Source organism: Ambystoma mexicanum, chromosome 2p (genome assembly GCF_040938575.1).
Source record: "Ambystoma mexicanum isolate Mex_15411 chromosome 2p, UKY_AmexF1_1, whole genome shotgun sequence".
Classification (NCBI taxonomy): domain Eukaryota; kingdom Metazoa; phylum Chordata; class Amphibia; order Caudata; family Ambystomatidae; genus Ambystoma; species Ambystoma mexicanum.
Genome location: NC_090923.1, coordinates 957348536 through 957373205, shown reverse-complemented (window position 1 = coordinate 957373205; position 24670 = coordinate 957348536). Strand labels below are relative to the sequence as shown.

Here is a 24670-nt window from a genome sequence, read left to right as displayed (position 1 = left end):
GTCACAGGGATTGCACTTATACACCGCAAGGACCTGCTCAGCTCTATGCTATCCTTTACACATGCTCTTAATATGGAGGCATGTCTTTTACGGATGAAATTTTCGCCTTCTTGCACAATGCATGCTTTGCTTGTCTATAGACCTCCTGGCTATGATGCCAGCTTTGTGGCTGACTTTGTGGCTCTGCTCACGGACTTGTGCCTACAATATCAGTCCTTGTCGTACTGGGGGATTTTAATCTTCACCCTAATAATGTTTGTTAGGGAGAATTCTCTGTTTAGGCTGAATTTCCCTACCTAGTGAGTCCCCCAGCAGCTTTGCTGGATTTCTGGGGTTTAATTTTTTCTCCTGCCAAGAGTGAGACTCCTTTACCCTCACTCTTGGGCATGTTGAAGTGTGTTTTCTTGGTTAAACCTTGTGTTGAATGGGCTATGGGGTCTTTTACTCCATAGGGCCTCATGTATTTTTTGGATGTGGGTTACACAGCACCCTCTGTGCCGTAACCCAGGGGTGTCCTAGGGACTCCCCAACATAGACTCCATACCCTGGGACTGACTACTGTCTCCCAGGACATGTAAAGTCACCAAAGACTTTACTAGTCTTAAATCCTGAACAGAACCAGTACAAACCATCATATTGTGGACGTACTGGCTGGGGCAATTCGATTGCCCCAGGGTCCGTTAGTCGAGGGGGCACGTCTCCGTCCCCCCTGATCGAGTTTTGGCTGGTGGCAGTGGAAACTACTTTTTATATTCGACCGCAAATATTTTCCTATGGGATTTCCCATTGTTTTAGGCTAACACATTTAATTATTTATTTACGGTAGCCTTAAACATACCGCTGGTTTATATATTTATTATTATAACTCCGGTTGGGATTTTTTGCCAAAACTTGATACTAAAAGGGCGTTGGCGTTCGCCTCTGTAACTCTGACCCAAAGTGGAGCCCTTTGTCCCACTTTTGGCGGGCTTCTCCACAGAAGCCCTCCAAAGTGGTGCCACTCTGTCTGGGGTACTTAGGAGGGGTGAAGGGGGATTTAGGCACCCTGGACTGAGTTACCTAGGTAACTCAAGTCGCACTCCGTCCTGATTGGCCCAAGTGGTGAGCCGGCCGGCTCACCACTTAGCATGGTTGAGTGACAGCTAGGCTGGGTGAATGGGGGTTTGCTGCATAAAAGCAGGGCTTTGGGGACTGGAACTTCAGAAGTCGCCACAGGACCTAAGAATCCAACGAGGGACGAGCTGAGCTGATCTGCTACGACGACACCGCCGGTGGAGCCCTGCTGAACCATCTCACCACTTTTCCCGACGACCGAGGAGAACTCTTAACGGAGTGGCTCCTTCCCTTGACTGGTGGGGACAACCAGTTTTCACCTTCTTTCCGTTCTTCGAGGTATCCCGTGGCCGCCTTGCCAGTGCCAAGCACCCCGGCAACCGGAACCCCACCACTTTTACCCCAACCGCGAAAGTCGGTACAACCCTTTAACCGGAGGACTCCGCGGCTGGTTTCTTCCCGGGCAGTGCAACGACCTTCTTCTTCTGCTCTTCAGCGAGATCTTCTTCTCCCCTGACCGACGTCGAGCCTTGCTGCCACTGCCTGGAACAACTGCCCCCGCTGGAGGATCCTTTCCGTTAAGGTACCGTGTTCCGCCTGGCTTCCCTTGCCACCGACTGTACGAGGTAGTTTTAGCCCTCGGCTTTCGATCCTGGGATTGCCTGGGACACTTTGGCTAAACTTTCTGAGCCTCTCTAACTCTTTTTCCGAACTCTTTTGCAAGACTCTGAATCCCTACCAACTGTGTGATCTTGGGCACGTTTTCGCTCTGTCTGCTCCAAGAGTGGGCCCTGCTTAGTGACTTTTGCTCACCTGTGACTTTGTGCTTCTTTGAGTTTACCAAAAGTGTTCTTGACCTTAGAGTGGTGTGTTTATCCTAATTCTGCTCTTTTTCCCTCCCTTCTTTAACCTACTAGAGTGTCATCTAACGTTAAGCGCTCACCTCTGTTTTAATTATGTGGTGTTAACCTAGAGTTGTCTAGATAGGAACAAGGATTGGGACTGCTTTCCATATAACTGTGTTTGGAGTGTTTTATTATATTTTGCTAGAGTGTTTTCAATTTGTGTGTTCTTAAAAATAAATAACTATACACTTTTGAAACCAAGCTCTGGTCAGTGTTTGCTTGTGCTATTGTGCCTGAGTACATATTGTGTATACTTTGCATACTGCTTAACTCTTCTTGAGGGAAGTCTGACTGCTCAGCCACAGCTACCAGGTAAATCTGGGTGGTACAGACTGCTACCAAGTGGGTTTACTGCTATACCTGTAGTCTTAAATCTTTTGCAGTGTTCCCCAAGGGAACTGCACAGGTTTCTGCCTAACAATGTTAAAGATACAATGGCAGCTAACTTGGTCTCTTGTCTGGGTGACCTTAATATGCCGCAACTGATTGTAGGTCCAACGCATGTGTCTGGCTACACTTGGATCTTATATTTGCCTCTCCCTCTGTGGTCACGGTCTATCCCAGTTTTTCCGTCCTTTGGACTGACCACCGGGTCGTGCCTTTTTCTATTCAGGTTGAGCCTACACGTCATCTCTCGGCTCTCCCATGTCCCCCCTCCCGTTGCTGGTTACCACCACGGTCGCTGCTGGGATTATGGAGGCCTTGGCCCCGTTTTTTATTTTTTTCAGTTGACCTCGATACTCTGGCTGTGGCCTTACTGTCCACAGCCGACTCTCTGGCGCCCCTGAAATACTCCAAACCTCGAGCCTGCCCTTCGGAGCCTTGGTTGCAGAGGGCATGGCTGGTCTTCGCCGGCTGAACGTAAATGGCGGCTAGTTTATTGCCCGCTACCTCATTTGGCTTTTCGCAAAGCCATGTCAGTTTATCAACTCGCAATCTTCAAAGCTAAGCAAGATTACTTCTCTGGACGTATTGAAGCTGCTGTAAACTCCTCTCAGGAGCTGTTGCAGGCTCTTTCTGCCCTGCCCACGGCAAATATAGTAATTCCTTCCATGCAACTTTGCACTTCATGGTTTAACTTCTTTCAAGACTAAATTGGAGCTATCCGCCAGAGGATTTCCAGCTCTCTGGCCTCGGATATGCAGAGGACGGGGTCTTCTGTGGACACACCGGCCCCAGTTCTTTGGGAGGCATTTTCCACCTTCTCTGAGGCAGAGGTTATCTTGGCCACCCACTGTTTAAAGTCCATTTCCTCAGCGGATCCTATTCCTCTTGGAACTTTAAAAGAGATTATTCATTCTATTGCTGCCTCAGGGAACTTTTCTCTTGTGCATGGCCATTTCCCTACTTCTCTTAAACACGCCTTGGTGATTCTGCTTTAAAAAAAACTAATCTGGTCCCTCTTCTTTCTAATTTCCGTCCTATTTCACTCCTGTCTTTTCCTATGAAGCTGGTTGAATCTTTGGTTACCCCTCTTCTCAGTCGCTTTCTCATGGACTTTAACTGTTTAGAATCTTTACAGTCGGGTTTCAGACCAGGCCGGGGCACTAAATCCGTCCTGAGCTCTGTTCTTGACGATATGGCTCAGATTGTCGAACAGGGGCATGGGGGGGTTGGTGCCCTGATCCTCTGCGGCTTTTGACACGGTCGACCATTCCATCTTGGTCCAGCGACTAGCCGCAGTGGGAATCTCTGGCCAGGTTCTGAAACGGTTCTCTTCCTTCCTTGCTGATCGTTCCCAGTCTCTCTTCCTTTCCCCCCCATTTTTCTCTGCCCCTTATCCTCTGGCTTGTGGAGTCCCTCAGGAATCTGCTCTTTCTCCCCTTCTCTTTAATATTTATATTCTGCCATTGATCTCCTTGATACACTCCTTTGGGTTTCGGTGTTATTCTTATGCTGATGACACCCATATTCTAATGCGCCTTGATTTGGCGCAGCCATCGATAGCGGCGCTGCCGACGTTGCCTTTTGGTCTGGATGCACACCAACTGACTCCAGCTCAATGGCGACAAGACTGAGGTCTTGGTCGTTGGGGCTCCACCCGAGACTCCTCTGGGCCCTGTGCCACAGCCGGTCACTGTAGTAAAAAATCTGGGAGTGAAGTTCTCGGCCTCCCTCTCCCTGCTCCCTCAAATAGGCTGTCTGTCAAGGGGTTTACTTTAAGCTTCACACTCTTAAGAAAGTTCTCCCCCTTCTTCCTGTGGGACTTCGCCCACTGGTGGTCTTGTCTCTGGATTAATGCTATTCTTTATACCTAGGCCAGCCAGCCTATCTGCTTTGGTGCCTGCAGATTCTCCAGAACTCTGCAGCATGGCTTGCCACCGGTGTCTCTTGGTCCATCTCTGTTTCAGGTGTACTCAAATCGCTACATTGGCCATCGGTGGCCAGCTGGATTAAGTTCAAGGCCTTGTGCATGGAGCACCGTGCTTTTTATGGTATTGGGCCAGAGTTCCTGCAAGAGAAAATTTGCCGGTACATGCTGGGTTGGTCAGAACAGCTTGTATTTTGGTTCAACGTGTTAGACGCGACCATGCGGGGGCCGCTCCTTTTCTGTTGCAGCTTTTTTGCAGCCTAATTTCTGATGCTGGTCTTCGGCTTTCTTTGTCTGTCTCAATGTATGTTGCCTTAGCGCCATGATGCCCCTTTGGGTGAGAGTTTACGCTTTATAAATGGTTTCACATAACATAACGGGGATCAATACACAAAGAAAAGGGGACCACAGGGACATTGGGACAGAAGAACCTAAAAGTGCCCCCCCGACCCCTAAGCACATCTACAAGGGAAGCATGGAGACACCCTATACCTGAATAAGGTTGTGGAGAGGGATCAGGGAAACATCCCGCCATATAAAAGAACTTTTGACATATTGGTTTTCTGGAACTGTTGAATTTGGGAAACTTTGATAAACCGCTAAGAACTGTGAATTAACTTGAGGAATCCCGAGGCAGGCGAGGTTCCTGGAACAGCTGGGAATTATTCTAACATTCAACACCGAGTGCAAGGCACTCCAACTAATTTTATTTTATCTTGTCTAAGTGGTAGGCCAGTTTAGTGGATAGGTTTAGACGGAGAACTATTTTTCTTTCGACCATTGACAAGCACCTTAGTTTAGTTTGATAGGAAGGGAACTCCCCTTTAGCAGTAGGGTTTGTGAGGTGTTTTTCTTTTAAGTTGAAAATATACGTGAGCAGTAGGCCCTTCAGTCAGAGTCCTCCTTCTGGCTTGCCACATGCCCCAAAACAGTTCTGGTCACCACTTCAGTCCCATCTTCTTAAAAAACCTGGCTCATATGGATTCTGCTGCACCAACAGAAAACCAGCAGAACTATGAATGTTATCTGGTATGCTCTCTTACACCGCACGTTTAGAAGTGGTATTGCCACGATTGTACTTACCACGACTTTAATAAATAAAAGGTATTTTTAAAAAAGCACATCAAGGGTGGTGATAAAAGCAGACCCATGGAAAAACGTCCCTCTATGAAGCTGTTTCTATGCGTACATTAGGCACAGACGGCGGAGACATCCGACCAGTTTTTACCAGATTAATAACTGGAATTCCTGGCCATTTACATCATACACATAATTTATCAAGAGCTGGATGTCCATCATTTCAAAGGGCCAGAAAGAGGATGGTTTGTGTGTTCCTAATCTGTTTGCTGGTTGTTGAGAATTGTTGTTATTTTGGATGTCGGCTCTTCTCTTGCACGAGGTGCGGGGGGGGGGGGGGGGGAGGTGGCTGGCGTTGGGGGACTTTCCTGATCACCACGAAACCCCACAGAATCTGATGAATCCGGCGCCATGTTTGATGAGCGTCTTGCAATCACCTTGTAGAACCTCTGGCTTTGATGATGGTCAAAGGTCAGCCAAAAGGTCGCACATCTCTTTAGCTCTTTACTCCTATCCAGAGGACCCCTGGACTCGACCCTCCTACTGCACTATAGTGGACAAACATCTTGTTCCTGATGCTTCCCCCCCCTTATGGGATAACTGGATGCCGGGCCCTTCAGGCCTTTCGGATGGGATCCCACCTCTGCTGCTCATCTGAACTCAGGGGAGTGCGCACCTTTATCTAACGTGGCTTTATACGCTCAGATAGGCCGTAAAATGCTATTCAGTGGGTCCTTTACACTTTAGATGAAATCAGAGTGCCTTAGACCTTCCCTGCCAGATAAAAGTGCAGCTACGCCTGCCACTGGTCCGAAGATATCTTCATGTATTCATGTAGGGGAGGGGTATGGGTCAAGTGTTGACAGATCCTTCTATACTCGCTAAGATATATCATTAAACTGTTCAGATCCCTAAGACGGGATTCTTGATTTAGCAGAAGATGCTTCGGACTGAGGGTGCCCTCAGCATCTCAGGGCTCTTCAAGAGTCTACATGACGTCACACCTTCTGAGAGGTCTACATATACAGGCTCGGTGACTATTTCACAAGAGGAAAAAAGAAGCAATTGTTTAGTGGGCTCATCATATGGACTTCTGGAATGGCAGGGCCACCTCCAATGTTGACCCCAATGTCCTATTGGAATCCGGACACATCTGGGATGACTGGAGTGCATTGGTTTCCTATGGGAGACTACAACATATCAATAGTGAAGGGATTCCTTGAGGTTTATTTGCAGTCTGAAGCTTCACCAAGAACCATTGCATAATTTGTCTTCAGGTGGACAATTATCAGTGGTTTTGTTGGTAAGAATTCTGCATCTTTTGTCATGTCACAGACCAAGCATAGGTCTGGTCTGAGGTTAGTGGCATATTGGTGCTCTTGCCATTTGTCAGACCTCAGACTGGCATATACTGCCCAATCTGTTTCATATTCTGGATCAGATGGGGTCCCTTCAATGGGGATATGTCTGTGCCTTTCCTGGACACTCAACTTCCATGGTATTTAGAGGCAGAGACCACAGACATATTTTTCCAAGGATGGAATCAAGGCGTAGGCTTTACCCCATCCATTCTTTTCTGCAATTCCCAAAACGCTTTCATGAACTCAGATCCGCGAGGTAAAAGGTACTTCCGATTACTCCTTTTGGACGTCCCAAGCATGGCATCCACAAATGCTGGAGTTTTCAGTAGATTATCTGGTTCTACTTCCAGTAAGTTGCGATACTTCAGGGCCCAGAAAAAGATCTCCACATCCTCCAGTCCTGCCAGACAAGCTCCAATTGATGGCTTGGGTGGTTTCTGGCATAGATGGGCCATCCGCAGCCTTAGGCTCCCGGTATGGTCTGGTTCAAGGACTTTGCTATTGTGAGCGGAGGAGTCTTGGTCCCTTAAATGCACACATAACTCAAGTGGTCAATGTTGTGCAGAAGTGGCTGCTAACCCGGGACTCAAAATGTACACTCTCGACTCCAGGAGTGGAGGGTTTTTAATTAGGCAAATAAGGAGTGGCAAAGAAGGGTTTATAGCCATGTGTGTCAAGAGAAGGCAGGAACTATGCAGATGGCCTTTCCCAGCAACAGGCCAGCAAGGGCAAAGATGGAGACAGTGAAGGGCCTGTGTGTCACTAGAAAGCAGAGCGCTCAGAGACAAAAGGGAGGAGGAGCAAGAGTAAAGTGGGAGATTCGGTTAGGCTGGAGTGTCAAAAGAAGGTAAACAATGTGCAGATGGGCTGGCCCATGGGTCAGCAAAAAAGGCAGGCAAGGACAAACGTGGGCTCATGGGGGGGGGGCTTGGTGTCGTAAGAAGGCAGAAAATGACAAGACACCCAAAAGGAGCCAACATGGACAAAACATTTGTCTTTTTTGTAGCTTTTGGAACTAGTTTAAAATGTATGCAAACAGTTTTTGATACCCATGCAAGAAATCGTGCCAAAGCGTAAACAATAGGGTACGAGTCAATCAATACCACTTTGCTCCAGAAACACAAGCCCCAGCCCCCCCCCCCCACCTCCTCCTTTTATAGTGAAAACAGCTGTTTATATTAGAGGCGGTTTCTTTCGGGCATCAAGAAGAGACCCCTCTTCACCTGGGAAGAGATACCAGCTTGTGCAAATGATAATCCCTGACAGGCCATCTCTATCTTTCGGAGGACAGAACATCAAGATAAATGAAAGCAACAACCCTGTTTTTGCACTGGTGTCATTGTTTAGCACAGGCACGAAGCTTTCCAAGAAGCTCAGGTGGCGAGCAGTGCTAGTAAGGCGACAGAGATACTGCAAATTCCAGATTTCTGTGTTACTGGCTTGCCCATCCAATCCCGCGTCCCCAACCCCTGCTCAACTTTGAGGAATCCATACTCCACATTTTATCTTACCTGCTCTACATTTCACCATGAATAACCCTGGGCAGGATTTAACCATTATGAAATCAAAATTATGAAGCTCCTTGTCAGCCCATGCCACAGAGATTCATGACCTCACCACGGACTTGGATCTAGACGCCCCAGCCATCACAGAAACCTGGTTACACAAAGCCTCTACCAGCCATCTGCCAAACCTTGCCAACAGGCTACATCATTTTCTGCCAAGATAGAACTTCCAACAAAGGAGGTGTCACCCTAATTATCAAGGAAACCCTCAAATCCAGACAAATAAAATCTGCTATTGCAGACAATTTTGACGCCTTCTCAGGGAAAGTTTCCTTCTCACCAAACACCACTACATGTAGTCTACCGCCCTCCAGGCCCCCTTCTCGATTTCCAAGCTAACATCATACACCTTCTGGGTGACAATCTAAAAACCAATACAAGAGCCATCCTCTTAAGAGATCTAAATCTTGGCTTCAAAGATCCTAAAGATGAGAAAGGCATCGGCAAAGCTCTCATTGAGGTAGGCTTTACCCAACTAGTCAACAACCCGAATCACATCAGAGGTTGCATATTGGACTGGATAACCGATTACAATTGTGCTGCTGACATTAGTTCCAACACTCCTCGTCCCTGGACCGATCATCATCTATTGCACTTCTTTATACTTTCTTCAATTAGAGTTAAACTTAGCCCATCTGTACCCGCAGCCATGGCGATGTCAAAAAAACTACTCAAAGACAGAATTCTCCCCCTCCTTGAAGCCTCAGCTCTAGCACATCCACTCTCAAAAAACCCTTCAGAACTAGTAGAACTCTATAACGCCACTCTTAAAGAAGCAGTAGACGCTGTGGCCCCATTAGAGAAAGAAAAAAAAAAAATGAGCCAAGCATATAAAACATACTAATTCATGGTTCACCCAAGAACCTCTGGTCTGGACATAAGAGCCTCCAAACGGGTAACACTGAACGAATGGCAATCCTGTCCCTCCGTTTCCTCATGAGACAACTACCTGACAGTTGTCAAACAAAAAGGCTATCTTTACAGCCAAAGCATCTGCATACAACCTTAGAAACGAGAAAGCCAATTTCAAGTCCAAAGAGTTGTTTGCTATCTTTAATGAAATGTCCCTCCCCCCCCCCCCCCAACACAACAAACAGTGAAAGATGAAACATGGTGTAATAACATTCAAAACGCCATGCTAGAGAAAATCAAAATACTTCAGGAAACAATTAAGACTCAATTCAACAACCTGCCTAAGGTCGTGCCCCCCCAATCAAAGTCCTCTGCCACTGTGCCAGCCTCATTTGGCTCACATGGCACAAAAAAAGCAAAACCATTTGCCTTTAAAGAAGTAACCATCCCAGAAGTTCTACTGATCATGAAGCATATTAAGCCATCGCTCCGCAAGGGTGACATCTGCCCGGCCAGCTTAAAAGACTGTGCGGTAGCACTGGCCCCCTTCATCAATGCGTCCTTTGCTTCGGGTATCGTCCCACCTTCCCTCAAGAAAGCCTGGGTTCGGCCGATGCTAAAGAAACCTACCCTTGATCCAGACTCTCCCAACAACTACAGACCAATCACCACTGTTCTGTTCTTGTTGAAAATTCTGGACAAGGCTGTGTACTTGCAGATCCAGTCCTACCTGGAAGCGCACAATATTCTCAGGAAAAAGCAATCTGGCTTTCGTCCCCGTCACGGCACAGAGTCAGCTCTGCTAGACCTTAAGTGTCAGATACTTGAAACCATGGACAAGAGCAAGTCTTCAGTTCTCCTTCTGCTCGATCACTCGGCCGCCTTCAACCTGGTCAACCACAAGATCCTATGCAAACACCTTACAGATACCGCTACCTGGATAACAACCTTTTTGGAGGGTCTTCTATGACCAGGCATCAGCCACTCCATTCCCCATTTGTTGTGGAGTCCAGCAAGGGCCTTGTACATCCCCTACTCTCTATAATGTTTTCACTCAACCCGTTTAATGACTTAGAAGAGTTTGGCATAGCATTTACCAACTATGCCAACGATACACAAATTCTGCTCCCTCTATCTGGTGACTATGTGCAAGATCCCAACACTCTCCAAAAGACATATGCACTCATCCAGGCTTGGATGGCGGTTAATGGCCTGTGTCGCAACGGGGAAAAAACAGAAATCCTATTGGTAGGACCTAAAGAGTCCCTGAATAAACTAGACAACAAATACAGCTCCTTTAGCATTGAGAATACAGTAATCACAGTCTCTGCTGCAGTAAAAACCCTGGGTGTAAAAGACAAGTCAGCACCATTTCATCAGCAGCAGCTCTCACAACAAAAATCAGTAATGTGTTGTAATCTGTGATCTCAGGTGGAATGGAATGCACGTGCTTGCAGGAATGTAAGTGTGTTGTGTATGGTGTTCGGAAGGTGTCAGTTGGTGAGTGCCTGCCGGGTGGGAAGCCGTTGTCTGTTCTCCTACCTATCAACTGTACTTGGAGACATTAAAGACATATTACATAATGCAGTAAAACCTCATCTATCACCAAAAAACTGCCTCAACATTGCGAGAGCCACCATTAGTGCGAAGTTGGATTACTGTAATGTCCTTCTCCTAGGCACAATATCAACAAATTGCAAGTCACGCAAAATAATGCTCTCAGAGCAGCTCTAGGTATACCTAGGAGAGAGCATATCTCTCAGGCTAGACGAGACGCCCACTGGCTCCCGATCAAAGAGCGCATACTGTTCAAGGCTCTCATCATCACACACAGATGACTCTCTCAGTCTGCCCCTTCTTACCTAGAGTAACAAATACATCAGGTGCCCTCTCAAAGACCAAAGCGAGACCAATACTCACACCAACTCTCAATCCCTGCTTTCAATAGAGCCAAAGCCGGCAGTACCACCTTCAAAGTGTTAGCACCAAAATCCTGGAATGCCCTACCACTCACACTCAGAAAGCAAAACTCTCATGGTGTTCAGAAAGGTGCTAAAAACCAAGTTATTCAACTAAGCCTGTACCTGAAGGTGTTCCACTGTAACCATGGAACATTCCTACTGCATTATTGTTGTTAACCTCCTTAACGCTTTCTGAGTCTGTTTTTAAGCTGTATCTAAGTGAATATCCTGTAACAGCGCCACAATGCCTCAGGGCCGCTGTGCGCTTTATAAATTTAAATAAATAAAATAAAAATAAACTCAAGTGAGGGGTAGCGGGTGGGAAAATAATGTTAGATGCATACCAGCAACGCCACCCACAAATGGCAATTGAACATCCATCACACATCAGCGTGCTACCCCACTACAACCAACTTGCATACCCATCCTCGGCACTCTGCGACTCTGGACTCTCTCCGGTGGGAAAAAGTGGTCAGTGATGATGGCAAGGATGTACCTTGAAGTGTTCTTAGGCTGTTTCGAACTTTCGCCGCTCCGGGTATCCAGCAGCACTATGCCAGGGTATCCCCTCTTTGGGCGGTAGACAGCAACAGCTTCCAGCAGTCACGAAACGCACCTCTGGACCCTAGGCAACACCAATGGACTTCTTTGTCTCAAGATGTCCGGGCACTACTCTTCAGGACTCACGAAGAGCCCTTCACCGGATGGCAGGCAAGCAGGACTGGCTTCCAGGATACTTTAATGAAGAGTAGCAGTTTGCACGATGGCCCCTTGTAGTTCAGGGACAGGTCTCCTTTTCAGGTCCTCTCTGGATCAGTGCTTGGAAAAACACAGCTGCTTTTGGATTACCCGAAGAAATGCTGCAGCATACTTCTCCTCCAGCTGGGCTTCAAGGTACAACTTCTTGCTTCGGCTTCAAGTTCAGAACAAATTGGTAAGCGAGAGGTCCCCAGATATACACATCTGTTCCCCATTCATGTTGGCTGAGCCAGGCTCAGTCAGCCAACCATACAAACAACAGGTATCTCGTCTAGTACGAGGTTCCTATTGTTTGCATTGTAATCAGATCAGGAAGTACAGATCTACTATGGAGCACCAGGAAGGCCTATATTGAAATAAATACCATTTACAGAAACTATCAATATTGGAATAACCAAGAGTGCACCTCTACACCTAGCCTTGTTCAGTCAGCCAACCACGCAGAAGGACATTCATGCAGACAGGCAGCCAATCAGGCTCACAGGCATTCAGGTCATTCACTCCACTCAGACACCCATAACAAAGAATGTGGATTTGGGTAAGCACCCAGCCTTTCAGCACATTATACTGCATTCATTTCAGTTTCAGTTGGGGCCATCTCATTCATTGTGTCACACATAGAAACCAGACACCCATAACACTGAGTTCACTTCAGACTCCATTCATACAGGTCCCACCCATAGGGTGTACCCACAAAACACAGCACCTGGGGGGGGGGGGGGCTCCAGTCAGTCTGACAGGAGGCAGCCGCATAGCCATAGATGGAAATTCCACCCAACAGCCAGTCAGGAGGAAAGGGAAAAGAGACATATATGGTGTTTTCACCAAACAGCCACTGAGGAGGAAGGGAACAGAGACAGGGCTTCCCATGACCTTGTGAAACAAGGTGAAAGGAAATCGATACCAAGAGGACACAGTGGCCATCTTGCCTCAGTGTAGGAATCAATTAATTCCTATGGCAGGCCCAGGGGAACCTTAAAAAATAAATAAATAAAAATGCTGGGCACTCGGTGCCACTGCCAAGTCAGCATGTAGCAGTCACCAGCCAATAACCGGCTCTGTGGGCAAAACACATGTGCCCAAAAACACACATAAGGGGTACAAAGATGCACCCCCACCCATGGGTGCAATAAGGGTAATCGCATGGGTGTTCACTTAAAACATAAAAACCAAGAGCTGCACTGCCAGAGGTCCAGGCTGAACCTCAGTGGCAGAAAACGCACACACAGAAGTGGTAGGGAAAGGACTAGGAGGCCCTGCACCTCCATATGGCATTTCCATCAACACAGTCATATTTTCAACTATTGTCCTGAAAGGGGAAAATGCATAGGAACATTTCCAGAACATAACTTTGTGTATGTGTATCTCCATTGTGCATGGTCCAAAGTGCAAAGCCCTTATAATAAATCAGGAAAGGCTACGTGTTGCATCTCTGTAGGTGTTCTATGCGATTCAGTCAGCCACAGTTTGAGAGTGGACATTCACTTCAACCGAGTGTGGGTAGGTTGATTTCTTTCCTTCTTTAATTGGGGGGGCGCCCCATCACAGTTCTCCATTACCTCCTCCCTTACACCATGCCCACCCCTATAAGCCCTGACATATTGTGACGTTTCACAGGATCTTATCACTTCTCCCCCGAGGGGAGCTCTTCCTGTGAGGTTATGGAGGTGAGCCCACTACGCAACATTACCCAGAAGGAGGAGGGAGAAGAGGATGAAGAAGACGAAGGAGACTACCCAGTGGTTGGAACCATCAGGGATTAATAGGAAAGTGCGAGTGAGGAAGAGCACTAATGAGAGAGACAAAGGAGTATGGTTCTTCACTGGGGAGGGGTCAGTACTTCCCCTTAAAAACAGAAGTAAGAACAAGGTATGTTGTTGGTGGAACCCGGGAGGTTTGTTATACTCGTCCCAGTGGTTGTCAATAACTTAAAGAGGTTGAGGGACAGTTCATCCATTCACAGAGGGTAGAAAGCATAATACAAAGACAGAAAGTTTATCTAGAGAAACTGCAAGAACCCAAATGGCGCCAGGGTCAAAACCCTATTGTGAGAAACCAAGGAACTCTATTGAAAGCATTAAGGGGGGGGGGGGCAGAAAAGGTGAAAAAAAACCTAGAAGAATAAAAGGATTTGATTCACACGGTTACCAAGAACTATTTGAAAATAGACTATTGAGGCTGGAAGCAGCCTGTCAGGAGAAGGGAGTCAATAATTAGTGGTAGCGTCAGAGTAGGACAGCTTTTTGAGGGAGGCCGGATCATTACTTTGGACGGCCATACTGACTACAAGGCCCTTGATTTTAGGTGAGGTAGGGCCAACCTTTGTGACAGGGACAGATGGGCCTTTTCTTAATATTTTAATAAGAAGAACAGTAAGAAGGCCACTATTTGGTCCACCTCATTCTGATCTACCAGATACATATATTTTTGGGCCTCACTACCCATGCAAGTCGAACTAAATGTCCACTCACAAACTGTGGTCGGCAAACCACCATGTACCCCCTGTAGGTCCAGCCCTTCCTTCAAAGTTGCTTCTAATCGTATACCCTGGCACACGGCATCATTGCTTTAATTTGGTTTGAGTATGTATGTGTGTGGTACCTAAAGCAAGGCCTTCAAGTAGCTACGTCAGGTGACTAAGCTCACTCAATAATGCACACTTTTAGGAAGAGATCCCAATTCTAGTGCCTAGTAAAAACAAGGCACATGGGTATGAAGGGGGTCAGTTTAAATTGCTCGTAAAATACACTGGGGAGGACTGTGTGCATTTGCACTTCCATGCAAAAGGTCACCCCAGTGCAACTTTTGTCATTTCCAAAACAGAGTCAAAATGCAAACAATGTAAATGCCACCTGCAAAATACGCTTTTCAGGCAGCGTTTATAAAAAGGACTCCACCTATTTTTACCAGATGATAAAGTGCATCAGAGGTCCTCGAAATGCATTGGTGTTCCGCCAGCATGTGTTACACCATAGTGCAATTTGAAGGCAGCGCGGGGATGCAGATCACTATTCATCCCGCTCCATGCCCGCCACTCCGCCTCAAAACAGCATAAAAATGTGCTCGATCGTAAAAGCCAAGCGAAAAGAGCTTACACCATTGATTTACACTTTGCTTTTAGATCCGGAGTTTGCAAATTGACCCCTAAAGTGATTTGCCCAGGATCACATCATTGTGGTCAAATGAGGTAGCAAACATTTAATCGGAGGTTTCCTGGTTCATCAGTTAGCAGGCAGGTATTAAAACATCAATTTGGTCAAGTGGGGCAGATGGGATTACATTGAAAGCAGCAGTAAACACGGTGCATAACCCACGGTGTAGCTTTTTTCTTAGCTTGTAGGTAGCCCTTCGTTGTCACTTTTTATGCACTTTTTTTGGCCACGTAAGCAGCCAGAACCAAAAAAAGAGATGAATGGGATTTGGCCAGGATGATAAGGTGTTAGTGATGAGGTTGCCATGATTAGAAACTATAACTCCACCTGCATCCAAATTCTGTATCTCCACCATCAGCTACTACACACGAACATATTTTGCTACAGCCATAGCAAACGAACTCAATGGCAGCGCTGCCATGTGCACTTACTGTGCACTTATTAACAGCCAGAACAAGCTGGCTCAATACCAGCTCTGCCATGCACACTTGCGTTGCACTGGTTAGCAGCCAAAGCAGGCGAGTTTAATACCAGCTCTGCCATGCACACTTGCTGTGCACTGGTTAGCTGCCAAAGCAAGCAAGCTCAATACTAGCTCTGCCATGTACACCGACTGTGCATTGGTTAGCAGCCAAAGCAGGCGAGTTTAATACCAGTTCTGCCATGTAAACCGACTGTGCACTGGTTAGCAGCCAAAGCAAGCGAGACCTTAATACCATCTCTGCCGCGTACACCAACTGTGCACTCCTTAATACCAGCTGTGCCGCGTACACCAACTGTGCACTGGTTAGCAGCCAGAGCAAGCAAGCTTAATGCAAACTCTGCCGCGTACACTGAGTGTGCACTGGTTAGCAGCCAGAGCAAGCAAGCTTAATCCCAACTCTGCCGCGTACACTGACTGTGCACTGGTTAGCAGCCAGAGCAAGCAAGCTTAATCCCAACTCTGCCGCGTACACTGAGTGTGCACTGGTTAGCAGCCAGAGCAAGCAAACTTAATCCCAACTCTGCCGCGTACACTGACTGTGCACTGGTTAGCAGCCAGAGCAAGCAAGCTTAATCCCAGCTCTGCCGCCTACACTGACTGTGCACTGGTTAGCAGCCTGACCAAGCGAGCTTAATCCCAGCTCTGCCTTTCATCCTCCCGATGTGGATAACAGCGAGTGCCATAGAGTGTGTAAATAATGGCTGGGGACCTCGAGGGACAGGTCACTGTGGCACGTGCCCTTTGAAAATGGTCCCGGGGGTACCTGCGATCATTGCGCAGTGAACTGTCCCGATGTAAGGCTGCGAAAGTGCAAAACTGCACACAATACTGCCTGGGACTCCCAAGGACTGGCATTTCTTTTGAGCGGGCGGGGGCAGGGGGGATAGCATCCACCACGCTTGTTGGCCAACACACTCGTTATCATTGACACATTTGAAGAAAGAAAAAATGCGAGGTTGCTCCATCGCAAGTCAACCCAACCACGTGACTTGCAGGGCACTACATCTTGGAAGCAAGTGCATTACCGCACTGAACTATTAAACAGGCGGGCTGCAGCAAGTGCAGTGGGCTACTCAGCAGTCTCTGGATACGATACACAAATGTCACCCATGTTCGGGTTCCTGGCACCCCCTAAGACATGGCAAGGAGACAAGCCCAGCATTTACAGGACAGAACACTCGGCAAACTTAACCTTCTACAACTGGCCACTTCCAACACAGTCCAAAATACCAGCCCTACAGCACAATAATGCAACGCTACAGTCCATGCTTCAAACATTAACCCTTTACACCCAGACATCTAGCCATCGACCATGGGGACACGGGAGAGAAGACCTAATCCTAATGTGTACAGTACTCCCGGAATCCCCAGTCGCACACTGTGGTCCATCGTTGCCGTGCCTGCCCAAACTACAGTGCTTTCGACTTGGCTTCCAACCAAGCTATAACCGTTCTGCGTGAAACACGGGGCGCGCTATACTCTGTGTTTGTTCCTCTTACAAATGCACGCTCCCCGCCGCATATGAATACCCCGCCTGAGCCTCGCTCCCCCCCCCCTCTTCTGTTCCCAAATGTCTCCACTCTGCAACTTTCTGCTCTTAGGCAGGGAAGGGCGGAGAGCCCAGACGCGCGCGCGTTCCGCCAAAGCGGAGGCCGGCTCGCGGGCGGTGTTGCGTGCGGGTTCAACAAACTCCCCGCGCGGGGGCAGAAGTCAGAAGGGGCAAGATTCCCTGTCTGTGCAGGGCTCTGTACATACCTTGCTCGTGTGGCGTGCGGGGGCGCCCGGCGAGAAAGCGCTGCTGCGAGAGGTAGGAGGAGAGACCGCAGCAGCTCTGGCTTCTCTGACAGCTCGGCTGCCTGTGCTCAGGATTTTGAACAGTTTCCATGTGATTATTACCCAGCAGGAAAGAGAAACACACAGCAAAAAAAAAAAAAAAATACAACTGAAGGTAAACATTGGGCGTACACCGTCCTCTGCTGGCCAGATGGGAGTATATCAACCGCTCTTGATAGTTTCTGCAGAGGCACGTCACACCCCCTCAAACTGCCTCGGCCAGGCATTGCACTCGGGAAACCAACTTTAAGAATACCAATAACGGACAGGCCACAAGACTGTTGGCTTATTCCAATATGTCGAAATCTAGGGCGGATGAAAGGTTTCATCGCCTGGAAGTGGTTCTAGGGAAATTAGCTTCAGTTTACAAAGATCGCTTCAACTGCTGTATTAGCGCTCAAGTCCTGTGGTGCAAATCAGGCACTCTGCGGGTGAGCCTGGCGCGCAGGCTTTAAGCGAGCCAGGGCCTGCATTGAACTAGCCCATGGCTTTGTGTGGCTTATTTATAGATGTTTAAAACCAAGTTGACCACATCACGTCATGTTTGTGGTCATGCTGGGAGATGTAGGTTTTTTCTTGGATGGGATTTTTCCAATACCCTACTCTTCTATTGCAATGACCCATAACCTCCCCCTGGTCCACCCTTGGAGCATGGGGACGCTACCAAGAAGAGACGGAAAGAAGGAACGGAGGGGAGAGAGGAATGAGTGACAAGAGAAAATGCTTCAGAAATATAGCCTGTGTTCAAGGAGGAGGCCATGAGAATGCACGAAAGCAAAACCAGTGCCGAGAGATTGGAAAAGAATCAAGGTGAATTGCATACTGGGAATTGTAGTGCAGCCAATCTGCGCCGGCGCACGAGGCACACTTAGAAACTGAACGATAGTCCAGCAGTACAGTGTGTTGGAATGGCGGCGCTGGAACACTGCTATAGTGTGTGAGGAGGGCCGAGACACAGAAAGAAATCAAAGAAGTGGATTTTGTGGATTTCAGTGTGGTCGCTCCCGTTGCTAAAAGAAAGTAAGCGAACAAGTTAGAATTTGTATTTGCCACTGGTTCTAACACTTCGTATGTCAAAACGTGTTGCACTGACTAACTCAAAATCACCTTCGGGAGCGGGGGAGGCAAGGAGGGAGGGGGGGGGGGCTAAGGTTACTCCCCGATGCAGCACAAGAGGCGCTGAGAGATGTTGTTGGAAGCAGTTGTTATAACACTTTACAAGGCAAAGTGTGTGGCACCTAAACCTCAAGAGAACTAAAGTGACATGCTTTCTGGGAGTTGGAGTCCTGTCCTTCACCAACGTAATGCAAGAGACACTAAGAGAAAGAGACATCCGGTAGGGAAAACAGAGGGGATGAATCATCCCGAGACAGGGATCTGGTCTGACACAATCATCCGTAAACAGAGCAATGGACAGTTGAGAGTGTGGGGTGCATTTAAAGGCACCCAACGGAAGTCTCTTTAACATGAATAGCAAGATTTTAAACACTGAAACAAAAATGGCCTCCCTTTCGTTTTTGTTTTTAAAGTAAAGTTAAATAGCCATGTAGAAAGGGGCCTGTCATTACCAACATAAAAGCAGCAGTTTAATTTACAAAAGAAGGAGGAATCAAAGATCCCTGTCACATGGAAAACAGGATTTTTAAACATTGAAAACAAAAAGCGGCCATTCACATGTGTGTGCAAATAAAAACAGCTTTAAAAAGCAAAAGCGAAAAAAAAATATCACTGCTCACAGAAAAATGTCAGGAAAACAAAACATGATGTGTGGGTTGACAAAAGCAATGTATATTATGTTTGACCTACAAAACTCCAGTGACATTTGAAGAGCCACTTTGTCTTCATGGAAAATGTCAGCCCAAGGCAGACCCTGTTTCTGGCTGCAGGCAAAACCTCACAAAGTAAAACTCCCACTTCCAGCCTGGATGTCGCATCTCGCATCTAATTACCACCCGCAATAAAAATGTGTTGCTAAAGGCATCGAAATTGAGTATTCTGCAGACCTGCTGGCTCGGAGAACAGGGACTTCAAGGAAAGTAATCCTTGGCTGGAGCACGACTAATATGTGTGAAAATGGGGGCACCCACTTCAAAAAGCAAGCTTCCAACACAAAGGAGTCTGATTATGCCACAGGCTGATCCAGAGAAAACAAATGGCTGGAAGGCAGAAACTGCCATTTGTCCCACATGAACATTCACAATTAATTTAAAAGGACTATTATCATGTAGGCCTTTTTTTCAGCAACCATAATGTGGATTGATTTAATTTTTGCACCAATTTTTATGTAATTTCTAGGCCATTTTGGGGATATAAAATGCATCTACCTTTGACTCTGGGAACTGTAATGGCCAGTTACACTAGGTTTCTGGCTGATCGGAACATGTTCCAAATGTGAGAGTTGGTGAGCGGGTGCAAAATTACATTAGGGATAGGCTTAACAACTTACATCTTCATAACTGTTGTGCTTTTTATGGAAACGTCAGGAATGTGCCACACGCCATGCTACATCACACAGATTTGGTGGTCGGCTTATATAATTCTCCATGATCAGCTAAAACACATATGTTTAGTATGGCAGTTGCTAGTATAATTATGAAGTTGTGATACATAACTAGTTTTTGCCAAAAAGCTGAATGGAGAAGAACAAAGGGACGATTACAAATGGGAATTGCCATATGGTGCTCCAGACCCCTAAACCAATCCTGACTTGGAGGCCGGGTTGGGAGGAGAGAGAAGGGAAGGGAATAGTCCTATCCTAGTGGCAAGGGTTATTGCAGGGTACTTCCCCAAGATTGTAAAATTGCTGATGTCAGTTCTGCTATATAAGTGGCACATCGCGCACCACCTGGCGATTGTGGGATAGATGTAGACGCCGTCTGCCTTTACTAGTGCCATCCCACGCGGTGAAACGTAACGTGCAGGTCTAGTTCTCTTGCGGCGCTTCCCGACGCAGGTAGTTAAATTCCCTCACTTCCGGTGTTTAGACGCGTTGCAACGACTGTACTTGCCGTTCACCGCTGCTCTTCACTTCCAGCGATTCCTCCCGTTTTGCCTGTTGGCTACCTTTTTCCCCCTCTTTGTTTTAATCCTTCCGTGCTTTCTTTCCTTGTGCCTCGTTCCCCTCTCTCGCCCTCCCTTTCCTCCCGCCTTTGTTTTGTTATTCGTATCCTTCCTGATCCTGTCCCGTTTTACCTATCTTCCTTCCCTCCCGCCTTTGTTTCTTTCCTTTCCTTTCGTTCTACCCTTTTCGCTCTGCCTTCCCCGCAGACCTTGCCTACCTGTGTATCGTACCGGCCTGCCTATCGGATTGTTCGTCTTGGTCCCTTACTTGCTCCTCGCCGATTTGTCTACTCTGTGGTTCTGGACCGCCATCTCCTCCATCACAGCAGCCCCGGAGATCAACCGAGTCCTTCTGGGAAACCACCAAGCCTTCCAACACTTAAGGACTGCATTGGGGTTTTTTGTGCCATTGGCTTTTTCCCCACCTTGCCGCGGCTGCGGAAGATACCACAGCTCACCCTTTAGGTGTCACTGTGGCGTCCTTCCGCGGTCGCCCTTATCTGCACAAAAAAAAGGAGGAGATTCCATCCAAGATCAACCCGAAGCTGATCCGTTGTGGGAAACTTAGAGGTGAGGTGGAAGAGGAAGAGGGAGGGACAGAATCTTCCCCAGGGGAAGAAGATTTAATCGACCCTGTTGACAGTTTGCAATGTCTGCAGCCTACCATGGCCACTCCTCAGCAGGTTCAGGAATTAATCGCAGCTGTCCAGAACCTGAATATAGAAGTCCAGAATCTTAAAGGTGCTAATGCCGCCTTACAGCAGAGGATTTCGGAACGAGACACACCTACAACAGATTTGCCCTCACTCCGTCTGGTCTCGGGAAAGTTTGACGGTGCACCCAAGAAGGTTAAGGAGTTCTTAGGTGCCTGTAATTTACATTTTTCCTTTCGCACCCAAGCTTTTTCCTCGGGACATACCAAGGTTGGCTTTATGATCACCCATATGACCGGGAATGCTCTGGCTTGGGCTACTCCCTTAGTCAACCGATCTGATCCAGTACTCCAGGATTACGAAGCCTTCAAGACATTGATCAAACAGACGTTCAAACGCACCGAGAGCACCTATTTAGCCTCCGAGGATTTATTGGACATTAAACAAGGAAATGCGGACTTGATGTCCTACATTACATTATTTAAACAGTTAGCAGCGGAAGCAGGATGGCAAGAACAAGCTCAGTATGCCATATTCCGGAGGGGATTGAGAGAAGATCTGAAGGACGAACTTGCACGGATAGAAAGACCTCTCTCCTTTGCTGACTTGATCACAGCCACACTTCGCATCGACTTCCGTTTAGCTGAACGACGAGCTGAGCGTAGGAAGACCAAAGGCTATTTTCCGATACCTTCTGAACCTATTCCTCTAGCTCCACCCACCTCCATCAGATCCTCCAGAGAAGAACCCATGCAGATTGGTAATACCCGTGCTCCTCTCACGGCAGAAGAACGCAGAAGGAGGCGGGAAGGAAGTTTGTGTATGTACTGTGGGGCCTCCACCCACCTACTTCGAGACTGTCCTGACGTACCTCACAGACGCTCGGGAAACGGGCACCCTCAGTGAGTGTGGGGACTCACTGCCGAGGGATGATTCCTAGTCCCTATGTAACCCTCTCGGTTACTGCCTCGGAAGGCTCGGAGGATGCTCACCTCATGGTTGTGGCAGTTACCCTTTAGGTTGACAAGACCCCGATCCAGACCCAGGCCCTTCTGGATTGTGGGGCCGCAGGGGATTTCATCGATACCCAATGGGCCAAATGCAAAGGACTGACCCGCATCGCTAAGGCGGAGGACCAGAAAGTAGAGGGGGTTGATGGAGAACCTTTGAGCTCTGGTCTCATCACTCACTCCACAGATGAACTCACAATGTCCATCCTGCAGCATACCGAACGTCTTTCTTTTGATATAATTAGAGCAGCTCATTTTCCTCTGATTTTGGGCATCGGATGGCTACGCAAGCACAACCCCAACATAGACTGGTCTAGGAATCTACTGAGCTTTCATTGCAAGACCAACTGTTTGCCCAGACCGACCTTTGAAACAGCTCGAACTACCTGTGGAGATGATTCCAAGATGGTACATTGTTTACCTTCCTACCTTCACGAATACATCGAAGTAGTGACGGAAAAGGTACCCCTAGAACTCCCACCACACAGACCTGAGGATTGCTGCATCGATCTCCAACCCGGTGCTCTGGTCCCATTCTGCCGCATGTATCCTTTAACGATACAAGAAAAGCGGTACTTAAGGGACTAACTGGACAAGAATCTTGCTAATGAATTGATCAGACCCTCCAAATCCCCAGCTGGGGCTTCTTTGTTTTTTATTCCTAAGAAAGGCACTCAGGAGTTACGTCCATGTATTGATTACAGAGGACTAAACAAGGTAACCATAAAAGACCGATATCCCATGCCACTAATTTCTGAAATTATTCATGCTGTTCAGGCTGCCACTGTCTTTTCTAAACTAGATTTACGCAATGCTTATCATCTTCTCCGCATTCAGACTGGCGATGAGTGGAAGACCGCGTTCAGGACTCCTTTTGGTCTGTATGAGTATCAGGTAATGCCTTTTGGCTTAGTAAATGCACCTTCCATTTTTCAACGCTTCATGGACAGACTCTTTTCCGATACCCTGGGCCGCTCAACCATTTTATATCTAGACGATATTCTGATCTTTTCTCGCACACAGGAAGAACATGACACTCAAGTTAAGGAGGTCTTCCGCAGACTGCAAGACAACCATCTCTCTGTCAAGTTGGAGAAATGCGTTTTCTCGGCCTCGTCCATCTCTTATTTGGGATACATTCTTTCTCCGGGTGGCATAGCCATGGATCCCCAAAAGGTCAGTTCCATCTTAGAATGGCCGTCTCCCAAGTCTGTTAAGGACGTCCAGAGATTTCTCGGCTTGGCCAATTTCTACCAGAAGTTTATACCTAACTTCGCTCAACAGGTGGTACCGATAACAACTCTCCTTAAAAAGTCCACCTCACCTTTTCTGTGGTCTCCCCGAGCTGAAGAGAGTTTTCAACAACTCAAACGAACCTTTTGCTCAGCACCCATCCTCAGACAGCCAGACCAGCACATCCCATTCATAGTGGAGGCTGACACCTCATCTGCTGCTGCGGGAGCAGTCTTGTTACAAAGTCATCAAGGGAAGGAGCACCCTGTGTCTTATTATTCTAAGACCTTGAACAGCAGTCAAAGAAACTACTCTGTTATTGAACGGGAGTTACTGGCCATGAAGTTGGCTTGTACAGAGTGGCGTCATCTGCTCCAGAGGGGCGAACATCCCTTCACTATGCGAACAGATCACAAGAATTTACAAGTCCTGCGACAGTTTGAATGTTACAATATGAGACAAGCTCGGTGGGCTCGTTTCTTTGCTCTGTTTGACTTTAACATTACATACATCCCAGGCGAACAAAACCTTGTAGCGGATGCACTCTCCCGATGCAGTGATTATCTCTCCGAACCTGAACCCACTCCTGAATTGATGTTTCCCAGGACTGAGAGAATAGGGGTGTTATCCACTTTCCTACAGCAAGTCAAGGAAGAATCTGGCGGGCGTTTTGAGGTGGAGAGACGTGGCAAAGAGGCAGAATATGTCATCAAGGATGGTCTGTATTTAGTAGATGGCAAGCTGTACCTGTCTTCACCATCTTTAAGGAAGACTGCACTTTCCTGGTGTCATGACTCCAAGATAGCAGGTCATCGTGGTATCCATGGCACCCAAGAACACCTGCAAAGATACTTCTATTGGCCTAAAATGGGGGAAGATACCAGACTATACGTTCAGTCTTGCGCAGCATGTCTCCGTAGTAAATACTCCACTCAAAGACCTCCAGGACTGTTGGAACCATGTCCTATTCCTACAGGACCATGGACCACTGTCTCTACGGACTTTATTGTAGAGTTAACGAAGTCTCAAGGATGTACCTGCATAATGGTTGTAGTGGATTCATTCACCAAGTTAGCACATTTTTCGCCTTTGCCAGGAGTTCCTTCGGCCTCCGAAATGGCAGAAGTCTTTTTGAGAGACATCTTTACGTTAAATGGTCTTCCTACTAAGATAATCTCTGATCGTGGCAGTCAGTACACCTCCCACTTCTGGTCAGCATTCTGTAAAAGGTTAGGTATAGAAAGAGCCCTAACGTCTGGTTTTCCTCCCCAATCTAATGGACAAACAGAACGTCTCAATGGCACCTTAGAACAATACCTTCAGTGTTTCGTGAACCAGCAACAGGATAACTGGGTCAAGTTGCTCCCAACGGCGGAGTTTTCATACAACAACTCCTATCAC

General features: G+C 47.4%; 1 protein-coding gene across 1 annotated transcript in view; it reads right to left on the bottom strand.

Annotated features, from left to right (window-relative positions):
• LOC138566962 (inositol-trisphosphate 3-kinase A-like) overlaps window positions 1-17353 on the bottom strand; it is a 497863-nt gene extending 480510 nt beyond the window's left edge. The window contains exon 1 of the mRNA XM_069644745.1: window positions 17236-17353. The gene's annotated coding sequence lies outside the window, so the exon portion shown is untranslated. The remainder of the gene's footprint in view (window positions 1-17235) is intronic.
• Between the last annotated feature and the right edge of the window lie 7317 nt (window positions 17354-24670).